The sequence below is a fragment of the Panthera tigris genome, chromosome E2 (assembly GCF_018350195.1).
Source record: "Panthera tigris isolate Pti1 chromosome E2, P.tigris_Pti1_mat1.1, whole genome shotgun sequence".
Taxonomy (NCBI): domain Eukaryota; kingdom Metazoa; phylum Chordata; class Mammalia; order Carnivora; family Felidae; genus Panthera; species Panthera tigris.
The window spans coordinates 41,470,171-41,489,642 of NC_056674.1; the positions used below are offsets into that span (position 1 = coordinate 41,470,171).

General features: G+C 47.3%; 1 long non-coding RNA gene across 1 annotated transcript in view; it reads right to left on the bottom strand.

Annotated features, from left to right (window-relative positions):
- Positions 1–19,472, bottom strand: part of LOC122234292 — a 480,573-nt gene that overhangs the window by 50,647 nt on the left and 410,454 nt on the right. The gene's annotated exons all lie outside the window — the stretch shown is intronic.

Below are 19,472 nucleotides of genomic sequence, written 5' to 3' on the forward strand. Positions count from 1 at the left end.
CTGTATGCTCTGCCTGCATGGAATGGCCTAAGTAGTTAACTTTATAGTAAAACTGAAGGCAAATTGTAGCGGCCAATGGACTTGGAGGTCATAAGAGCTTGGAATAAATCTTGGAGCCACTAATCACTGGCTTGAGTGCTTTGAACAAATTCTTAACCTCTGCAGGTCTCAGTTTCCTCATCTGTGACATGGTGGTGGTGATGGTGCTTCCACCAAAGGTCATTACGAGGATTAACCGTGACAAACTGCAAAATTTACAAACCATAAATTTCCTGGCACCTACAGATCAGTCAGTAAAAGGTGGCTGCTATTGACGTTATAATTCTCATTATTACTAAGAATATGTGCGTTAACATATCTACCAGAGTATCTAAGAACTGCCACAAGGTAGACAAAAGGAAGATACATTGTGTTTAAAGAAAGGAGCAGTCTCCCCTGACTCAAGGACCATCAGAGGATTCCCGAGAAATGTGACATTTCTGTAGGACCTTGAAAAAGGTAGAATGAGGGTAGATGAGCAAGGTATGACTGGCCTGGTGAACAGCAGAGCCAAGGCACCAAGGTAGACAAGCACTTAAATGGCAGGGAATGTGAAACATGCTGGAATTCCTGTGTCCACACAGCTCTGGCCTCCTTTGAGAGTGCCATCCTAAATTCATGATGCCATAAAAGTTAAAGCACACCAATAAAGGAAGAACAGGTGGCTGAAGATACAAAAGGAGTGATATCATAAAGCAAGAATCTACATTCTCTCTTTACCCCACCACTGTTCTCCCCCTCCTGCTTGCCTTTATCTCACATGAGTTTATTCAGAGCCCATCTGTCTGGTGCTAAAAGCTCTGTAGGGTGCAGAGGACTGGTTTGGAGAAGTAGCATCCTGGAAAGCTCAAAGCTCCCTTCAGTTCTGTGCTCAGCCCAGGTATCCTCAGCCCAGGACCTCTATGGCATCCCTAGAATCTGGACAGTGGTGAAGGAGTGAATAATCCAGCTGAATCCGGGGGGAAGAGGTAGGAGAAGATGCTGGGATCTTGCATCCTTCAGCACCACTCTGGAGAACACTGGACTATGGGCATGGTTCCCTACTCCTACCTTATCAATTCTGCCACTGTGATCTCCTTCACACAGCACCCTGACCTCCAAGGTGGAGGAAACGAGGGATATCTGCATGAGGGGCATCTGCACGTGCTGCCACTTTCTGGGACAAGCCCTCCCTCTAATCTGCTCTGAACTGGGCTTTGTGCTCATCAATTTCACAAGCATGACTCAACGATGACTTCGCTTTTCCCTAACAGTCTGTGTGTTGGTATTTTTTTTATAGGCTTCCTATAGCTCAAGTGAGGCTCAAAGAGGCAAGGTCATTTGCCCAAGGTCCCAAAGTAATAAGTAAAGTAAGTCAAGAGCTATACAACTTCACTCACAATGCTATCAATCCTTTTTGTTTAGGGGCATGGGACACCAGACAGCTCAAGGGTGCTCCTGAAATATACCAGATGTGGCAAAGCTGAAGCGAAGGAACCATGTATTACCTGTTGGGCTCAAATCACAGGCCCACCTCAGGGTAATGAGGGAAGTAAATGGAAGGAGGCAGGGACAGGAGAGAAGGGCCAGCAGGCAGGTGGAAAGTCTCACTGACAGCGTCCAGTGAGCTGGGCAAACGAGACAAGGCCATCTTCAATGCCAGGTCAGAATTTAGAAAGTATCTCATCTTTATCCCACCAAAGAACACAGCCCAGCCACCAGGAGTCTAGCACCTTGCAATTAGGGGGGAGGGGAGGAGGCTCAGACTTGGGTTCAAGTCTCCAGTCCATGAGATCAGGGACTGGCAAAACCAAAGGAGTAGCAATGACATTAATTTATCACCCATTATTCATCAGAAGCTCTTATACCTTTCATTTCCTTATAGTCCCCACCGTGCCCCAATAAGGGATTAGTCTGTACACCTATTTTAATAAATGAGGATGCTGCAGCCATGATAAGCTAGTGGTTTATAAGCTCCATGTCCCCTCCTTCTGTGGCACACAGGTGGATGACACTTCCCAGCACATGGCTTTTATGTGGCTCCAGAACGCAGTCCGATGAAATTGGAAAAGAAGCATATAGGTCTCATACATACTGCTTGGTCCTCATATTTCCCCACAAGGTCCTCCACGCCCCCCTTCACTTGTCTGCTGGCTGGACTCAGAAGCCCCCAAAAGAAGGAGCCCGGGTCCCTGAGTGACAGCTTGGAACAAGCTGAGGTAGAGCCTTCAGCAAAAGCCCAGGAGATGCAGCCCTCTAGATAACCAGTCGTGAGCCCCACTGCTCTGTCATTTCATCACTGTGACCTTGGTGTCCCTTTCTGCACAAGATAAGGATGAGACTGGGTGATGCCCAAGGCTCCTCGAAGACTGCGACAAGGAGACGTGTATGCTTCTTTAAGGGGAGGAAGAAGAAAGATAGCCAGGACTCCTCCTCCTTCCCAGCAGCTCTGCGGCCTTTCTTTGGGGCCGTCTGTGGGGCCTGTGCAGCACCTCCATCAGAACGCAGGACACGTGCAAGGGTGGTGCCCGTACCCTTGACACCCTTCCCGGCATTGTCACTGATGTGTCGGTTCATTTTCACCCACGACAGGTGTGACCTACTTACGGCCACCTCCCCGGGGAGCGGTCACCACGATGACATCAACCCCCATTCAAGCCGCCCTGTCCCCTTTGGTCTGAAGGTCCAGCACCTCCCAGAGGCACAAGCCTAAGGGATACTTGTCTTCCTTCCTTCTTGCCTGGACACTCCCTACAGGGCAGTGACATTTCATTTTCCACGGAGGCTCGCAGCCGGCTCCACCGTGCTTGGTCCCGGGAGACCTGCGGAGAAGGCGACAGCTGCCTGCTCAGGGCCATGAAGGCCATTTCTGCCACCAGAGTCCTAAACAGGGGACATGCCTGGCTTCCTAAAACCCTCCCTAGGTTATTTGCTGGCGGTGTTATTTCTCTCCCCGTCTCGCTTCTCCATCTCCCTCCCGTGAATATCTGTCCTCACCAGTCACTCTCCAGAGGCATTTGTCTGCTGGGAAAATAGCAGTTGGCAGCAAAGGTCACGGCGGCCAGTTCTGGCTCGCCGCATACAAATGTGCCTTTTAGCTGTGGGCCCTGCAAAGAGGGACCCAGTCCTATTATTGATAAATCCTTGAAAAGACTCTAATGTATCTTCATTTCAGGGAAAACAACTGCCTTCAAGGTTGCACCAAGAAAATAAAGCAGGCGGCCTGGTGACTGATTCGAGAACTTGGCATTTTCCCGAAGATTAAAAGATTATAACACTTCTATTAGGATCACTCCGCCACGCTGTATTGATCTCATCAGGGAAGCCACTGCAGGTCTAATATGAACAGAGCGCGTTCGGGAATTAATCACTGGGGGTTTTATTACGGTTCATAGGGCGTTTCGTTCAAGCCGCATCGTTTGCAATATTTATGGCCCCGCTCCCCGGCCGTTATTAAGTGCGCGGAGCTGGGCCTGCTGGGTTAGAACACAAAGTCATTCTTCAAAAGTAAATCTTATCTAAACTGTGCACACAAAGCCAATTATCTTTTGATTTACATTTTAATTCTGCGGCAGAAGCCCCATGTGGGAATGGGAGGGGCCAGAGATGCAGATCTGGAAGGACCCGGTTCCCATCCCACACCAGCCCCCTTCCTGCGGAGGCAGGACCTCAGACAAACCTCCAAGCCTCCGGAGCCTATAGGAATCCTTCCAGATCTGTAGGAGGAGGGCCGCAGCATTTCCCTCCCAGCGTGAGAACTAGGGAGAGGGGATCCCCGAGCATCTGTCCTAGGGGGCGGGCACACAAAACTCAGCAAAGTCCTGCTACCTGATGGGAGCATTGTTTCTTCTTTTAGGAGATCCTACCTGACCTGAATTCTGGAGAGACCAATCTAAGTGGAAAATCCAGTAAAAACAGGATGAACTTTTTTTTTAATCCCAAACTTAAGAGAAACACAGGAGTGTGCTTTATGACCCACGGAAGCTAGTTCCTAGTTCACCGGTTTCCACCTCCTGTTCTTATCTTGGGGATCAGGGATGCCTGTACTTAGCCCACAACTCGGGGCAAACCATTAGCTTTTAGGTAAAGGCCATCTTCAATCTCAGTGAATTGTGAAGAAGTAAACAAGATAGAACGGAAGAGGCTTAGTCCAGGATCTTACACTGAGTACACACCCAGTAACTGAAGACTTTATCACCGGAAGGCGGAGAAGCAAATAGCCTGAGGCACGGGTAATACCAGTAATCACAGCGGTGGGCCTAGTAACCATGGCAGTAAGCCTAGCAGAGTCGCAGTGACTGCAGCGGCAAACAGGACAACAGTGGTCATGGCAGTAGCACCCGTACTGGTGGCAACAGTGAGACCAGCAGTGGTTGTGGTAACGGTGGTGAAGAAGTGTCCAGGCCCCAGCGCTCGCTCCCTGTGTGACAGTAACCCAGTCACTTAACCTCTCTGAGCCAAAGTCTTAATGTTTGTTTATAAAACGGCAGTGAAAACACCTCACTCTCACGGATCTTGTCCATACCGAATCCGATGTCATGCAGAAAGCTCTGCCTGGCCTACAGCGGCTCAGAAAGCGTTTGTTTCCTTCCCGATCAGCCTCCACCTACCCCTTATCTCTTGTTTTCTCCCTGTCCTGAGCTTCCGAGTCTCCAGCACTCGATGCCCACACATCCGCAGTTGGAGTCTGTGAACTGGGATAACGGGAAGAGACTAGATCAGGAGGCCGGTGGGCGGGGTTGATACCGGATGGAAGCCCTCGTGCTTGTATCCTTGTCCCAGGATGATGTGTAGACGGAAGGAGAAGAGGCAAGTAAGCCCTTCACATGGGCCTGGCCACCAAGGGCATTCAATGCCGGGTGTCTCCAGAGAAAGACTCTTCACCTTCCTGACCTCAGTTTCCCCAGCTACACAACAGGCATCATGGATATCTTTTCTATTTAACAGTGATGCCCAGACTAAGGAACCTGCTAGAGCTTCTTGGGCTCTAGAAGGGCTTCACCGTCTCTCCATTCACAGAGCCTGATACAGTCCCTGCATACAATAGGTGTCCAATTAGTAATGATTGCATCACTCTGGCTGCAAAAGAATTCTCTGCCACATATCACTGTCAGGAAGTCACGTGGTATCTTTCACTTGAACATGTCTAGTCTCAAGGAGTTCATCATCCCAAGACTCGGTCCATCTCCCCATCAATAACTGTAGCTTCCTGATACGGAACGGAAATCTACAGCCCCGTTGCTGCCCCTCCCCTTTATCCCAGCTCATGCCCTTGGGATCACAGGAAACACATCGATAGGACAGTGCTCCCAGTACTAGGTAACATGCCCTCAGCCCTTCTTTCTCACAGGCTGAGTGATACCAGTCCTTCCACCGTTTATCTCATGACATGGCTCTTTCGCTTCCCAGCCCAGCAAGCACCGACTGCACGTGCAGCTCAACAGGCCTGCGCTGTCATCTAGAACACAGCCACGGGAAACAGCTGCCTGCCCCTGCTTACAAGTGTCTCCCATGACGTGGCCACCCTCTCGGCCGCTCCGCTCAGGTCCTCGAGCCGAGCCCAACTCCAGGCACAGTCTGACCAGTTCAGAGAGACACCCCGGCCCCTAGCCCAGCACCGGCATGTAGTAAACACCCAGGAAGGCATGTTCAGTCAATGTTCCCCACCTGGATATCACCTCCCTCCTTCTAAAGGTACACGGTTACTAACCTCCTTGTCTTGTAGGGAAAGCTAAGGGAGCGGCCGACCCGGCATGGGTCCCATAGGACAGAAGCCAAGAGTTTGAGCATCTGGACCAGTGAATAAGCTGGACCTACTGGTGTGCACAGAACACAAGAGAGCAACAGCGAGCTCTGCTAGCCAGAGAGAGGACCGACAGGTGTCTCGCCTAGAAGGACAGCTTGAGACAAAGTCCCTCACCAGCGGGCGGATGCCAGAATCCTAGGATGGAGGGGCTTGGGGGGTGGCATGCCCGCGGATTAAGTTAGGGACAGGCCCAAAGAGGTAGAACAGAGAGCAGACGGTGAAAGTCAAGTGTGCTGGCTAGAGAGAAATTCTAAACCCATAATGGGGACAGGGCTTCTGACGGACGTGTGTGACCCTGCGGCCAGACATCAGCCAGAGGCACGTAAGCTTGGTCTGTGGCAGCCAGCACCACCGCTTCCTGAGACAAAAGAGGGAGCAGCAGGAGAGAAGAACAAGTGAGGGAAGGAAGAGGAAGAGCAAGAGAGCGAGCAGAAGGGTGAGAGTGGACGGAAGTGGGTGGGCGAGAGGGTCGGCCGGAAGGAGGAGATCCATGGCGTATTCCAACATTAAACCCCAACCCCGTGAGCACTTCACAAACTTGGCTTAGCGAACAAGGCATCTTCACCGTAAAAGGGACTTGTGTTTCCCTCCCCCCCCCAGTGTCCTGCCTCCGCGGCAGGAGATGCACAGCAGTGTTACCACCACACGTCACGCACCTGCACCTCGTAAGCCCGCTGGCTCCGCTGGCTTCCTAGGAAACCCAGGTAGCACTTCCAGGAGGCCTGTAGCTGGGAGCCCTGGCTGCTCCCTCAGGGTCCCCGGCCATGCACAGAAATAGACGCAAACGTCCGTGTAAGAAAAGAGTGCCTGTCACGTGCTCGGTTTTTAGCTGAGAAAACCCACCGCTTCCGGAAGTGACAGAAATACAGCTTTGTGGATTTCGAACAAACAGGCAAGAGCACATAAGTTAAACAGCACGGCCCTGGTTCTTGCCCTTTCATCGGACAGGGAGTGGCTGCCTGAGGGCACAGATACCGAAGGGTTTCCAGCACACAATTAGAAGGACACCACGGGCTACCACTAAAGACCCGTGCATTTTGTGATCCTGAATCCGGAGGCTAATTTTCAGAGGTTTATAAAGCAACTGTAAAAATAGCTCTCATACTGGCTCAATTTGAGAATACTCGTGCTAAAGCTATAGCTCCTAATCTTCCCCATTAAAGTTTGACACACACTTTAAATTGAATATATACATGTAGATATATGTGTATAGGAATACATGCATATGCATGAATGAAATAATAGACGGTACCCCATCTGCACACTCCTGGTGAGCTCTCAGTGCGGGATGAATTCTGTACATGCTGAATGAGAAGAGAACAGTATGCAGTTGCCATGCAGCACAAATACACAAACACGAGTCTGACTGTTGGCCAGTTAGGCTTATGAAATCGTCTAGGAAAACAAAAGCCATCAATTCAAAGAGGTTAAAGACAAATCCCAAAGGCAGGAATGCAAACCACCAATCAACATATAAAAAGTTGCTCAGTCCTTCAGACAACAGAAGAAACAGAACAGAACCAGTAATGATTATCTTTTAATTTGGCAAAAACTAATTAAAAATACTAATATTCAAAGCCAGCAAGGCTGTGGGAAGACAGTTACTCCCATTCATCAGTGAGGCAAATAGACATGGAAGTAGGTACAACACTGCCTTTTGAGGTGTCTACTAACAAACAGCCTTGAAATTGTTTATTGGACACAGTAAAGATAGACGTTCTGTTTGTTTTGGTTTTTGGTAGGGTTTTTTTCTTTTGTTTGTGTAATCACAAACAGAAAATCTAGCCAAGACAAGAAAAGTGATGTTCCAACATGAACGTAGGGAAGAGGAGAATCATGGGATGAAAAGAGGCTTGAACAAGGAAAAGGACGTGAGCAGTCCAGACAAGAGCTTTCCTCCAGAACCATAACTGCCTAAAGGTTTTACCAATTGCCCTGTGAAGAAGGATCAGAAGGGAGATCAGAACTACTCTGCAGTCACCTGTCACTGTGGGCTTACGGTGACCTAGAAATCTCTATTAAGAACATGCCTGGGGCTGGGGCAGGGGGCGGTCCAGGCAACCTCAGCCAGTCCCTGTGTTTTCACAAGAAAAGGAAAATCTTCAGAGAATACTATGAAGCACCAAGTGAGGCTGGTTCCATGGAGACTCTGGGGCCTGAGTGGGAAAAACAAGATAGCATTCCCCGAAAGTTCTCGAAGAGCCCCAAACCCAAGGGGGCTCATTTCTATCTGAGATGGACAGCAGCTCCTTGCTCATGGCCACTGAATGCCTTTCCTGCTGCCTGTGTTCTCAACACTGCTCCCCACCAGCAAGGATGAGCAACATCGAGGTATCTCATGTACCACTGGACTTACACTTTTCCCACAAAAACTGTCTTCTCCAAAACAGACACAAATGCAATTCTGGAAAGGGAAGGCAAGCCAGGAGTGATTTCAGGATGTCAAGTGACTCATGTGGCTGTGTAAGTCTCTGGTCCTGTGTCTCTACAGGTTGCAAGGCTTTCTCACCTTCTCTTTGTATTAAAAAAAGAAAAAAAGAAGTTGTTCAGATTTATAAACAAAGTTCCTGATGATGGCCGCCTAGTTAGTATTCACACTCAACATGCATTATTTGGAGGGTTTTCTATTATTATCTGGCCAGAGACTGTTCAGGAATGTCCTCGTTGAAGAAGCCATGAGCCTCGCCTTCATTCCTGGTACTTACTTCAGTGGCTTTCCAGGATCAAAGGGCTCAAATAGAACACCTTCAACTAAATAGAAATTAACCATCCAAAAAGTTCAAGTTGTGGGCATTCACTTCTATATTTGAATCTGCTGGGAATGTATTTTATCAATTCAATACATTGATTCTGCAAATGCTTATTGTGTCCTCATCAGGCACTGTTCCAGGTGCCCCAGAACAAGCAGTGAAGCAAAGAAAACTTCCTTGTCTGCATAGACTCTGCACTCTGAGAGGGGACACATACAGTGAAGAAGTCAAGGATCAGAGCTTGCTGGTTTGCAAGCTCTCCCTCCACCTCTTCTCCCTGCCCGGTGGCCTGCAGCTCCAACTCCTCGGGACCATGGGAGTCACCACAGGCTCTGTCTACCCCACGTGAAGCTCTATTTCTGCACGGAGGCAGCCTACCGTCTGCCTTGCTCTGACACGGTGGGGCCAGTAACACGGCTCTGGCATGGTGAAGGGATTTGGTAGTAAAACGGAGATACATGTCATAGACCTGGCCCCAGAAACCAGGTGAAAGCCACGTTTCATGCCCTAACAAAAGTAGCCTCATGAGAGAATTCAAAGAGTTTCGTTTCAAACATACTGTAGTAGAGGTGCATCTGGACGTGTAGGTCAGGATGCTTGGTGGACTGTGAGACCCCTGGTTCTAAAGGTGAGGGCCCGCCATGGAGATGGCAGGACCAGCCGCATGGAGGTCTTCCTTGAAACCCAGAGATGTGATCACCCAAGGAAACGCCGCAGAGAAAGAGAGGAAGAGGACCAAAGATGCTCGGAGGGAATGAACTTTTAAGTTAGTGAAGGAGCAAGGCAGCCAGAGCTCAGGTGTGGTGCACCATCGGAAGCATTCATGAGTACCGCAGAGGAGAAAGTTTGGGGGACAGAGGGAAAGTGAAGGGCCCCAGGTTAGGGGGGCTGAAATGGGTTCACGGGGCTTGGCAACTTGGACCTTTCTAATGACTTTCAAGAGAGGTTCCAGTGGTGGGATGGGAGTCCCATTCCACAAGAAGAGAGGACAAGGTATTAGGAAGTCAGGGATACAAGCATGCAGGTCAACTTGACAAGTTAGGGGGGAAAAGGGGAGGTGTGGTGGCTTGGGAGGAGGTGGGATGACAAAGAGTTTAAGTGGGCTCTCAGGCTGAGACCTTGAACAAGACAGGAAAGATCTGCTGAGAAGAAGGTCCCACAAAAGGCAGGAACTGCCTGGAAAGGCACGGATGCTCTCTGCTATAAGTGACAAAACGCCCCGCAAAAGTGGCTGAAACAATACAGCCTTATTTTTCACATATAAAGTACAAAGTGTCAGCCACGTGTCTCAGGAAGTGATGGAAGTGCTAGAACAAGAAGTATTTTTCATGCAATCAAGATCCAAGTGACACAAAACATACACAGTTGGCATGGGAACCAGAAAGCTTGAGGGACCCAATTTTCAAAATTCATTTTACAACTGTATCTGCATTTTGTGTGGGTGTGGAGGCTAATTGTGATGCTTAGGCCAATAGAGGCACAAAAACACAGTTCTTAATGAGTTTCCTAATACTTTCTTCACGGAATAATCAGTGCTTGTGTTTTTAGACATTAAATATATTTATGTCAATCATTTTTCCACACAAGTATAACCTATAAATGTTGCTCAGTGACAGCTTCGCTGCTGAGTGGCCCAATTTTCATGTGCAGGGGCAGCGGAAGAACTAAGCTGAAGTCCCACATTCATTCCCATTCTCCCCCTCCCCAGGCGACCGCATCCCTCTGTTGAAGGATCTGATTCCAATATCTGGGGCCAATGGCACTTTGCTTGAAGTGATGGATCACTCTCATTAAATTAGGATTGGTCACCTTCATGTGACTATTTATTTTGCCTTGTGCCTATTGACCGTAGATTTTATTGATTACTAATTTCAGCTAAAATAGGCCTCAAGCATCACAGATTCTGGCTCATTCCACCAATGCTGAGGGATAGAACAGGAACCAATGAGTGGAAGGCATGGGATGGGGAACGACTTTCTAACAGTCGGAATGACCCCAGAATGGGACCAGTGATTTCTGGAGAAAGTGATTCCTCATTACTAGGTCTGTTTAAAAATTTGAATGTTCTTCTCGTTTGGCCTAGTACCCCCAGAGCCAAGGCAATGTAAGGACTTGGGAATGATGCTGGCCTCTCACGAAAAGTCTGTATTCCTTCTTGGCTTCCAGGAGTCTCCACCACCAGCAACCTTAGTCTACCTGATTCCAACGGACTCGGCAGGCTAGTGTGTGACATCCAAACCCAACAGTCTCCGGAGTCTGCACACTAGAATTGAAAAGCCCAGAGCCCTGACTCTCCTGTGGCCCTGCCAACCATTTCTTACTGCCCCCTACCCAACTGAGAACCACTGTCCAGACACTAGACCATGGAGCCACCTCCTTTAAAGCTCCCCTGGTCATTTTGATGAACGTGCAAGTTCAGACCACTCGTTCTCAGGACAAGTAAGAAACTACAGATATCACTGTCGTCCTTAGTGACCTGGGACCTACCCAGGATTTCAGTCGCCTGTCCCAAGGCTCTGCTTTCTTCAACTTCTGGCAGCCATAACTGGTTTGTAATTCTCTCTATGCACCTTGTGTCCAGAGAGGGAGAAATCTGAGAACTTGGCTTTGGGCATGGGAGACCCTGGGACGATGGAGACTTCCAGACTTGCTTTTATGTGAATCCTTGGTATGTGAGGAAATGGGGGAAGTCAACAGGGCTCAGCCTGCCTTCCTAGGTCTTCTCTGCCCAGTGAACATAACTGTGTTATCTGGGGCCTTTTGTTTGCTTCCCTTGTATGTATGCTATGCACACCCCTTACCGGGACCTTCATGGGGAAGGGGTGGCTGTGCGCCTAAGCCTTCCACACACATTCTTCAGTTACCTAATCATAAACCATTTCTGGGTCTGCCCCCCACGGGAAACTGAGAGCTATTCAAGGGTTGGCCCATGTTTTTCTGTTTTCTATTTTTCCACTTCTCAGCAGAGTACATGGCAAAAAGGACATGCTCAAAGAATTACTTATTCATAAGAAATTAATACATAAGGAATATAACTTTCCAGAGGCTGTGTGGGATAGAGGCAGGAGAAGGGAGACTTTTTTTTTTCAGTTTCCATGACAAATATGAGAAATAGGGATTTTTCTTTCCATTACACAGATTCGTGAACTCAGAGGAGAGGAATTTACCCAAGACAGAGCCAGGCAATGAGACTTCAAGTAGGACTCATAGAATTTTCTCCGGTCTGCCTCCCTCCTTTCCAGGGACTCTTTGACTCAAATCCACACTGGCACATTTGAGGCTACATAATGGGTATAACCATGACAATTACATTTTCAATTTTCAGAATCAGTTGTAAAACTTTCCAAACTTCAACAAAGAAGCATTCTAAAAATATCTGTTAACTCATGGGCAATCTTATTGTTTCCTGAGATCAAGCCCAGGGTCCCCCAGTTCTCTCTGTCCAGATAACATCAGCCATCTGCTTCTGGGTAACCACCATCGCCCTTTTCCACATAAGAGCATCTCTTGTGAACATTACCAGTATAAGATGTCACTGGCACCATCAACCAGGCCTTGAATAAATTCTGTTGAGGGTCTCTAGATCCAATGTTGTGTAAACCCGGGCCCTTTTCTCCTACCACTCCCACACCTGCCCTTTTGTGCTCAACCTAAACTCACTCCTGGCTCTTCCCAAACCAGATCAGAGAGAACAATACAGAGGGAAGAGTCACAGGCCTAACTGCCCAGGAATAAAGTGTTGAGATGTTGAGCATGTCAGATATTTATTAGGAGTGCCCTGCAGATCAAAACCTGGGGAAGGGATGAGAACCGAGGTCAGTAGCAGAGCGAGACATTCAGTCGTACCGCAAACCCAATGGTAGTTTTGACTAACCTTGCAGAAAGCTCTAGAGTTAGAATTGACCCTTCAGCATTGTTTCTAGTGGAGCTAAAATACTTCACACTTCCACATCAACTATTTAATTAGATTGGCCACCTGACAGAGGGGGATCGATCTTAGGTGGGTGGCTTTCTGCACCAAAAGAGGGGACAGATGTCAAGGTTGTCTGCCAACAGTCCTCCAGCACCCAGGGAAGTAAACCCTCATTGAAGGGAACTTCAGAAGCACATGATAGCACCCACCACAGTGTAGTAAAGAGCTAGTCTAGCTCCGCCAAGGTGTAGAACCAGCACATGCTTCACACCCAAGTCAGCAACTCACAGTAACCAACATATGAACTGGCCACATAATGTGGATTCCAAGAAGGGACACTGCCTGCCAACAGCCCCCTCCTCATCACTGTGTGCATGGGTCAACCCCTCCCGTGTCAGGAGCATGTGGGGCACTGCCCCCACTTCCCTGTCCAGCACTTCTAGGTCTCAACTGAGACTAGAGTTCGGTCCTGAATCCTCATCTGCTTTTAGGGGGCCATAATCCCTGGTCAGTCTCTTCCCAGTCCTTACTCGGGAGATTCATTCTGTTTCCATTCTGCCATAAGTGGATGGAACACAGGCAGCCATGCCTCTGCACCCACCCACCATTGATTTCCATCTATTCCCTATATTCACCTTCTCTACCGTGTCAATCCTTGTCAGATAACAAGGACTTCTTGGCCCCAAAGAGAGTTCCCTCCATCACACTGACAAGGAGCTCCTAACTGCCTGTGATAGCAGCAGGGTCAGGCTTCTAGTTCCCACTTCTGGCCATTTCCAACTGCCCACATGGCAGGAGCTCATTTTAAGTAACAAACATCTTCATGACATACGTGACTAAAGATGAGGTTGCAAGAGATTCTGAGGGGGAACTCAGAGACAAGCCTGCAAAGTTAAGAATGAGCTACATTTATAATACCACTCAGGCCAAGGACATTAATTAGGGACTTAGAGAAATGGGGAAAGATGCATAGCCACAAATCTGTCAGCGACTGTCACTTCTTAGGCATTCTCCCATTCTGTCCATAAGCATTAACAGATATCTACTTTGGGCCACACTCGTACTGGTTTCTGGGGACACAAAGGTCAAGATGTTTGGATTAAAGTCTTATGTATACTTTCCCCCATGTTTCCACTTCACCTCCTAAAGGCTACATTTCCATCCACCTTCCTCACGTAGGGAAATGCCTTAGAGGGAACTCTGGTCCTCCTACCTTCTCACTCCTCCCTTCTTGTGCAAGGAGAATGTCTAATCCAATTGGCCAGCTTAGATTCAATGAGCTGCATTTGCCTAGTGGGCAGGGATACTGTCCCAAAGGCAGGCAACCCTTCTTTCATTTCCCTTTGCCATCCAGGCTCTAGTGCCATACATTCTCCTTCTCCTTCCTATCACTCTGTTGTGAACCCAGCAGGGCAGGACCCCTCTCAGGGGACAGACTCACCATTTTCCTTCTCTCTCTCCTTTACCCCACTCTTAACTTTTATGGTTGATGCAGGCAGGCATATAGTTCTATTTCACAAAGTTGAGAGTTTGGAGTCTACAAGTCATGCTTTTTTTTTTCTTGGGATTTGTTCAAGTTTTCAGGTCCTCAAGTTTAAACATAGGGTAGCAAGTAGGAGATACCACTTGGCCCCAGGTTTAAGCCACAAGCTCCTACATAGTTTACTAGAGTCTCTAGGTTTGATGACTACTGGGTGTTGAACAACCGCTATTAAAGTAGATAAAGGGATCCCCATTCAGCAATCAGTACCTTGTGTATATATTTTTAATGGTCAAATTTTGGGAAGAAGAGTGCAGGGCTTCTTTTGCTCCAAATCCCTAAGAAGACATAGTTTCTATTGTCCTGGAGTTGACTATCTAGTGGTTGAATAAAAAGAAATATTAGAAAAATACAGTAAAAAGATACCTAACCCAGCCTAAGGGAGTCATCAGTAAAAGTTCCTTTCAGAATAGGTGCAGAACAGAGACTTTAGTGATGAATAAAGTAAATAAAGGTCACGGAGCAAGAGCGAATCTAGTTCAGTCAGAAGAAACTGCATTAGCAACTGTTCGGGGTCAGGTCGTGGCATGGTGTGAGGCAAGAGCCACAGGTAGCTAGCGCTGGTGTGTGAGAGCTTACGTCCAGTCAGACTGAGCTCATGAGACCCTTGCAGCTTGTAAGGAGAACGTGCATATCTTATCCTCCGATTCATCTCTACATCCCTGAGGACATGCCAAAACATTAAGCCCATCTTGATTGACTCTCACATCTTGGAAAACAGACCAGACTTGAGCTTCCTTCAAAGTTCTGAGCAAAAGATAAATGCCAGTCAAGCCAGGACAATGCAATCCATATACTGGAATGGCTTTGAGCCTCCCCACTCCCAGGAGAAGCTTCTATCTATCTGACTGGTCTACCTGCATCAGTTTGACCCTCATTACTTTAGCCTTCAAACCAGCCACACTGCAAATCCAAATGTAATGCCTCAATAACTCCCCAATGCTTTCAGGAGAAAGTCCAATTTCTTTATTATGATGTCACAGGTTGAATTCTTCAAGAAGAAGACCCTGAGACAAAGGTTAGCATACAGGAATGTATTAAGAAGCAGTCTTGGGATCAATCCATATGGAAGGGAAGGGATGGAAAGGGAGCAAGACTGAAAAGAAGCCTCTAATTCAGCCCTTCATTCAACCCCAAGAGAAGTTCTGAACCCAGAGGACCTTTCAGAGGTGAACCAAGTAGGGCAAAGTGACCAAGCCTTAAAACACACACGTCAACAAGTCTTGGATGCAGACTACCCTGGGGAAAGGGTCATGTCTTCGGACAAGGCACCTCAATCCAAGGCACATTCCTAAAACAAGCTGATAGCTGAGGGCTGTCTTGCCCACAGCATTTGCAGCAAGTGGAGGAATAAGGCCATCGGACTTGAAAGGAGATCTAAGTGATACATCACAGCATCCAGTACGTATGGCATCCAATGATTTTTATATTCTTTTATCACCTACTATATTAGTTTTCTAGGGCTGCCATAACAAAGCACCACAGACTGGTGTCCTAAACAATAGAAATGTATTTTCTCACAGTTCTGGAGGCTTGAAAGTCTGAGATCAAGGTGCCAGAAGGACTGGTGTCCTTTTTTAGTTTGTAGATGGTCATCTTCTCCCTGTATGCTCACATGGTCTTCCTTGTGTGCCGGTGTCTGTGTCCTACCCTCCTCTTACAAGGACAGGAGTCACGTTGGATTTAGGGCCTATCCTAAATGACCTTATTTATTATTGTTTTAAGTTATTTTATTTTGAGAGAGAGAGAATGTGTGTGGAAGGGGCTGAGAGAGAGAGAGAGAGAGAGAGAGGAAGAGAGAGAGAATCCCAAGTAGGTTCCACGCTGACAGTGCGGGGCTCAAACTCACGAACCATAAGATCATGATCTGAGCCAAAATCAAGAGTCAGAAGCTCAACTGACTCAGTCACCCAGGTGCCCCCCTAATGACCTTATTTTAACTTCATTATCTCTTCCAAAAACTTATCTTCGAATACAGTCACATTCTGAGATACTGGGAGTTACGACTTTGACATGAATTTTGAGGAGACGCAATGTGCCTGTAACACCTACCTACCTCTTATCATTTCCCCACTATCAGCCATTCTCCCCACCATCTCTAGTCAAGTCACATCAAACGGCTGCTTTTTTTTCCCCTGAATCTTACTCACTTACTTTCAAACAAATTAAATCCCTAAGAGATACAACATCATATGGATTCGGTGTCTAATGGCCTCAACGGGAAGGTTGCTTCAGAATTTAGCAGAAACCATGCTGCTGTTCCATGGAAGCAAGTTACCTTTCCCTGGATTGCTTGGACGTTAGTTTGCTGCCAGGGGTCACTTTTCCTGTACATGGAAATACATGTCTTGCCTACATAAAATTCAGTTTTATCTCAGGCATAAACACTTTCATTTTTGAGAAGAGCTACATGCTCCCTCTGGTTTAGAAGACCTTGCTTACAATCAGAAAAAAAAAAAAATGGCCTTGGGCCACAGCCTTGGAGACAAAATTGGCATTTTAGAAGTCATGATCCCAGTAGGCCTCCACGAGCTCCAAGATGAAAAAAACATTTTTTTGTAAAAAGAGCTACTGGCTGACTCTGGAACATGCCATGCTGGTCTAAACCTCTATGCTTTGCACAGGCTGTGCCTTCTGCCAGAAAAGCTCTCCCTACTTTGCCCCATGGGCACCTTTATATGACCTGTGTCTCCTTCAAGAGTCAGCTAATGTGCTCACCCCTCTCTGAAGACTTCCTCACAGTGACCTGCCTCATTAGGACCTTATCTCCCTTGCCCCGCGATGAGAGACAGTTGTCTCAGGATCTCTAGTGGGTGTGTAGCATGCATCTGTAAATGTGTGTCGTTTGAGTGTCTGGCTGATAGTTGGTACGTTGAGTGATTTGGCAAGGATTGTGTAATGACCATGGCTTCTATTTTTCTCAGTAGATCAGACACCAGTGTGGGTGTGGAGGAAGACAGAAGAATGGTCAGAGGGTGCAACGTTGCTGACTCTGAAGCTGGAGGAAGGGGACCGTGGGCTGAGGAAAGTGGACAGTCTCTAGAAGCCGGAAAAAGGAGGGAAAAGGGCTACCCACTAGAGCTTCCAGAAATGAATGCAGCCCTCCTGATTTTAGCCCAGTGGGCCTTCTTGCCTCCTGAACTGTAAGATAATAAATGTGTTGTTCTGAGCCACTCACTTTGTAGTAACTTGGTACAGCAGGGGAACGCTGGCACACCATTCCAAACAGGCCTTTCCCACCCTTGCCCTCATGCTCTAGACCTACTTCATGTATGCTGCGGAGGGTAATCTAGGTGACCAACACTGGGGAATCTTCCTGACTCAACACCAGGGCTTCTGAAGACCCAGGAGAGCCCGATATTAATGCATTTGGGGAACTCTGTGAAGGTATGTTCTGTGTGGACACCATGGTGGGAGCTATGTGATTATACGGGGTCAAATCTGCTCCAGCTTGCTCACAGACTACAGGATAGATACGGTGACGCGTGCAGTGACCAAAAGCAGGTTCATAAGAGGGGCAGAAAGTGGGGCTAGCACTAAGGTTCCAGGAGAACGGTCACGGAACATCACAATGGTACCACTCTGCCCCCTCTCCACCCTCAGATGTGCTCTTACAAAAATTAACGATCAAGGTGACAGTAAATCTTGGAAACACCGGAACACAGATTACAAATGGGAAAAAGCAGGACAGTATTGTCAGAGATGGCACAATCAGGACTCTGAAGGACCCATCAGGCAATAGGGAGCCATGACAGATTCTGGAGAAGAGGATACAGTAAGAGTAGAGTGCGCAGGATAAGCATTATGGGTGGCACAGACACAAAGCAGAAGGGGAACCTGGGGTGATTATCATGTTCAGCTCCGAAGCCAGATCACTGACTTTTCTTACCATTCCTAACACAATGAGTCTGACAGATCTGAAGTTGTTTTTTTAATTACCATTGACAATATTGTGAACTTCGTTCACTTAATCTCCATTAAAGTCATTGAGGATGATGCATGGACCTTTTAAGCTACTAAAAAAAAAGAAAAAAAAAAAAACCCTGAAAATAGATTCTCAAAACTTCCCTCTCCATAGCCCAACAGGCCAGACCAACAAATACTGCTTAACATTAAAGGTAAATAACTAATGCATAAACATGGAGTAAACTGTACTCCCGTTCTCTATTAATTGCCTGACATATTAATGATATTTTAACAAACCATCTGTGACATTCTTGCAGCCCAGCCTCAAAAGGTAGGTGTTGGTATATAAATTAAAGGATAATAATAAATAAAACTGTAACGAATATCCATCTAGCTTCTCACATTTTTCATGGAATTTTCACATGCCTTATGTCACTGGACTTCATAAGCACTGTGTGGAGTTGCTCTTAATAGACACTTAGAAAGGTTGAAAGCCAGGAGCCGACCCCAGGTGGCAAAGCTCGAAATGCTTTGCTCTTTTCACAGAATCACAGCGTTTCTTATGTTTGAACAAATGGCACAACATGTGTGAGAAGAGACAGGACGTGAAGCCGGATGACAGAATATCCAAGCTGAAACACCCAGCAAGGCTAAGGCAGAACAGTGACTTCCCACAAAGCCAAAGCGAGAATGGGCCCCGCCAGACCCGATGACCTTATTCCAGGTCCAGAAGTCCTGAAATGGAAGCTGTCAGCGCAGAACAGGCCTGGATGATTCAGACATACTGGTTGCAGAGCAGTGGCCAGTAGGGAATGTGGGGTTTGTTTTGTTTTGTTTTATTTTTTTTATATCCAGGGAAATGGCATTTCACTGTCACTTAAAATAAGTATGTGATTTGAAGGAGGAGGAATCAACAGATTGGGATGAAGCCATATGCCAGGCACTGCACTGGACTCTCAACAATATTCTCTTACTGATTTCTCATAAACACTGGGCCAAGTTGATACAAAAGCCCCATTGTACAGAAAAACAAACTGAGCATTGGATCCAAGAGTATAATACATTCCCTCATGGTCACAGAATGCCCCTATCATTTACAGGTTAAAAACCACTCATTGGTGACATCCAAAATATGATCTGATGTGCCACGTGCCTGCACAGATAGCACACGACGAGGATTAAATCCAAGCCCACCTGTCTCCCAAACACATGTTTCTGTGTCTGTTGAAGAATCCAATTAACAGGGGCTGAATAAACAGGCAAATCCAGACATTTCTACCATGCCATGCTATCCTCTTTGTGATGGGATAAACAGAGAGGAAAAAGGATGTAAGTTACAAGATTTTTAAAGCAACCAAGAGGCATAAATGGACAAACGTAGTGAACAACCAGAGTATTCACAAAGAACACTCGCTTGGATCCAGACCGCGAGTGCATTTAGGATGGTTATTCTGAGGAAAGCAACCACACAATTTGAAAGGTGCCTGCGGCACTAACACCCCCTTGAAAACATGGCCCCACGGACACTATATGTCGGGG